This window comes from Electrophorus electricus, chromosome 1 (genome assembly GCF_041902795.1).
Source record: "Electrophorus electricus isolate QZ-2024a chromosome 1, ASM4190279v1, whole genome shotgun sequence".
NCBI lineage: Eukaryota > Metazoa > Chordata > Actinopteri > Gymnotiformes > Gymnotidae > Electrophorus > Electrophorus electricus.
In genome coordinates, this window is record NC_137497.1 from 29079310 (window position 1) to 29083720 (window position 4411).

Consider the following 4411-nt stretch of genomic DNA (forward strand, 5'->3'; position numbering starts at 1 on the left):
AGTGGTTCGTCCCGGTTCGGGTTTTCCCAGCTCATAGCATTCTTGACCTAGCTGATGCGCCAGAGAGTCTGATTTATCAGCTTCTGGAGTTGAGAAACATGGATTTAACCTTGTAACTGTTTTGGTGGAGAGTGATTGATGAGCACACAGCCCGTATTTTCCATAACATGGATATGAGTCACCCAAACACTCATAAATGTTTAGGTAGGGGTTGTAGTGCAAAAGAGGTGACAGAAAATGGAGGTGTAGGCACAGGCACGTCTTTGACCAGGAAAATCACACCGGAAATCACACAGACCTGTAGAAAGTGTAGTATTAAGGTGTGAATGTGTTGCATCTTTGAGATTTGTACTTGGTGTGATTGGAACAGCTATATGACTGATGAAGTAGATTGCAAAAAAAAAGTGAATGAAATGTGCAAAACAACATGAGTAAACGTATGATAAGTGTATATGATATTGCTTATTTGGTGGTCTTTCATGTCATTCAGCATGTGTATAAGATAGAGATCAACTATGTGTTTATTTACATGTGTATTAATATAAGGGACATGTGTGTTGCCTCAGATCAGAACATATGTCCATATGTCCGAGTTTGTGTGTGTGTGTGTGTGTGTGTGTGTGTGTGTGTGTGTGTGTGTATTTACTGCCATCACTCTTGACCAAGGACCTTGAACACTACTCTAATGTCCTGGGCTTGAATTGGCTGTTTCTCCAGAGCCTTGACAGCTGCTCCATGGGGGAGGGGGAATACAGGAGGTGCAGGAGGCCCAGCCTAATCTCCCAGCCTGGGCAAACAGCTGGGCGAGACCCTGGCTCCGGCCTGCAACACTGGAGCTTTGTGTGCCAAGACTACCTCTTAATGACTCAAGTCAGAGGGATCTTTGGGTTTGCATGTTCAAGGCAGCAGCTCCTTAACTTGCCATCTCATCTCTGTGTGTTTGCGCTACACATCATACACAACGTGTTTCTTGGTATTTTCCATCTCCCTATGTCCACACTCGTGTGTGTGTATGTGTGTGTGTGTGTGTGTGTGTGTGTGTGTGTGTGTGTGTGTGTGTGTGTGTGTGTGAGAGAGAGAGAGAGAGAGAGAGAGAGAGAGAGAGAGAGAGAGACAACAGAAGGTGTAAGCTTTAAGTAAACTTTATTGCAGAATACAGAAGGCCTGTGTGAATTTTAGGATAAATACTCAGAAAATAAGAGCTACAATACAAGCATACATCATTGATCTTCCATCTTGTTTTGTACCTACTGAAACTAGTCTGCTTTTCAATAGGTGTTTAGCCTTCAATTCTGACTGCTGTGAGAGCTTTTCATTGTAAAGAGGTTGAAAATCAGAAGGGAGAATGGGGGTAAAAAACTACTGATGTATGAAATTGTATTTCTAAATAGCCATGTGAAATTAATTAATTCTTAAAAAGGAAAAGAATAAAAAGCTGGCAGAAATTGCAGCATTCTGCTTGCTTCTTTCAAAAGAATGAATCTGATCTGCCCTGCTTGGTCTTATATATACATATATACATATTTGCTTGCAAATATGTACACAATGTCACTTAAATGTAAAACTGCGTGCACAAACGCACAGACACACACAGAGCTAATTTGCATTCTTGATTCATAGGCCCGCCATCAGGGAGGATCAGAAGAAAAATTAAAATATGCAGGTTTTTGTTCTTCCAGGAAGTGGGATACACAGGTCCAGTGACCTGTATGCAGCTTAAACTGTGACTTGAAGCAGTGATGGATGGAAAGAATATATATCTGTGAAGAAACACCTGGCCATGAAAAGGACTGCATGCACATGACGCTGAATGCACATGACTGTGCCTTTGTGTGGTGCCTGCTTATGAGCGTGTGGGGTTGAGTGGTGTCTGCTTCTGAGCGTGTGGGGTTGAGTGGTGTCTACTTCTGAGCGTGTGGGGTTGAGTGGTGTCTACTTCTGAGTGTGGGGTCGAATGGTGTCTGCTTATAATTGTGGGGTTGAGTGGTGTCTACTTATGAGCGTGTGGGGTTGAATGGTGTCTGCTTATAAGTGTGTGGGGTTGAGTGGTGTCTGCTTATGAGCATGTGGGGTTGAATGGTGTCTGCATATAAGTGTGTGGGGTTGAGTGGTGTCTACTTCTAAGCGTGTGGGGTTGAGTGGTGTCTGCTTCTGAGCGTGTGGGGTTGAGTGGTATCTACTTCTGAGCGCATGGGGTTGAGTGGTGTCTGCTTATGAGCGTGTGGGGTTGAGTGGTGTCTACTTCTGAGCGTGTGGGGTTGAATGGTGTCTACTTCTGAGTGTGGGGTCGAATGGTGTCTGCTTATAATTGTGGGGTTGAGTGGTGTCTACTTATGAGCGTGTGGGGTTGAATGGTGTCTGCTTATAAGTGTGTGGGGTTGAGTGGTGTCTGCTTATGAGCGTGTGGGGTTGAATGGTGTCTGCATATAAGTGTGTGGGGTTGAGTGGTGTCTACTTCTAAGCGTGTGGGGTTGAGTGGTGTCTGCTTCTGAGCGTGTGGGGTTGAGTGGTATCTACTTCTGAGCGCATGGGGTTGAGTGGTGTCTGCTTATGAGCGTATGGGGTTGAGTGGTGTCTGCTTATGAGCGTGTGGGGTTGAGTGGTGTCTGCTTATGAGCGTGTGGGGTTGATTGGTGTCTATTTCTGAGCGTGTGGGGTTGAGTGTGCAGTGATTGCAAGCATGCCATTTATGTGTGTGTCTTACTTTGCTGCTGGAAATTGGTCATACTGTATGTGTACATACTGTATGCATGTGAGAGATCATGGGCTAGCCTACCTTGTATACCTCTGTGTGCGTGTGTGTGTGTGTGTGTGTGTGTGTGTGTGTGTGTGTGTGTGTGTGTGTGTGTGAGCGTGTGTGTGTGTGTGTGTGTGTGTGTGTGTGTTAGTGTTAGTGTTAGTGCTATTGTTATTTCTGGAGAACAGCATTGTCTCTTTTTGTGACAGGAACACAGGTATGTATTATCATCTGCAGGAACATGTTGGAGTGGAGAGGTTGTGCATTTTGGACATGAACATATCCCTCTGTTTGGCACATGGTTCTTTCAAGATATCTAGAACAAGATATGACCCAGATTTACCATGGGGATATTTGTGTGTGTGTGTGTGTGTGTGTGTGTGTGTGTTTATATTCACCAACCACTTTGTTAGAAACAGCTTCCTTGTATCTGTACTCACTGGCAACTATATTAGCAACACCTATCTCTTAGCTGCAACATTGTAATTAATAATTGTACAGTTCAAGATTTTGTAATAAATATATGTACAATAATTGTTAACACAATATCCTTTTTTGTGGCGCATGCACCCTTTAGTTAGTCAGTACTACCATAACATTTGCCTTGTACAGTAAGGACAAGCTGTTTCCATATAAAACACTCATTCCATTCATGAATGCTATACTTGTGTCTCCTCTGTTAACACTGTTTTGGCATTTGAAGTTTTGTCAATCCCCTCTGATGGTAAAGTCCTACAGTCTTCTCCATGTATCAGAATTCATCTCATTTTGTGAGTGGGTTCTATAGGTGAGCAGTAAGTGTTTCATTGAGGTTGTGTCTCCCAAATGTCAGAAATGAAAAGATTATTGTAGAGCATAAGATCAAGATTTGGCAAAACAAATATTGTGGTTAATAATTACATGACATATGGTTAAATGATTCATTAGGGGTTATAAATCAATTATCAAACGATTAAGTAGCTGAAATCATACTGTGATGCCTTTAAAAACTTTTAGGCAATGGCTTAAAATGTTTTAAATGATGATGTTTTAAGTAAATAGCCCTGAATATATGTCTGACCATGTCCTGATATCACAATTTTACATTTTAAATCACTGCTTGATGCAGTCACCCAGAATGCTTCACTCACCATTACCTGCACACCACATATAAAGCATTCTTAAGGTATGTTGGTGAAACCATTAAGAAGGAGTACTGATGACAGTTCTGCACATGCTGGAGATTCCTGGCCTGCTAAGCAGATACTGTTATTCCCAAAAACAGGTTGAGCCCTGCTGATAGCTTTCATCACCATGGGAGTTCTGTGCCAGCTTGGCATTCTTTGGATGCTAGCTAAGAAGTTTGGCTTAAGCATGGAACACAAGCAGGTAGTAAACCCACTCTAGGTCATTTTGGGGACTTTTGGGGGGTTGAAAGGGGCTGAATCATTCTCCATGCTGTTGTTTGGAGTTCTTTCATGAGTTCTTGCAGTTGTGCTAACAACACTACCGCAACAATACTTGCTAATACAGGTTGAAAGGCAGAGGCCAACAACTTGTTTTAATCACGCAAGAATTTACAAATGAATGCATCTGAAGAAAGGTAACATTGGTCAACATTCATTCTAAGATGGCATTGACAATGTTGATAATTATTCTTCAAATTCTGTATGGGATAATTTTTTTTATATTCCT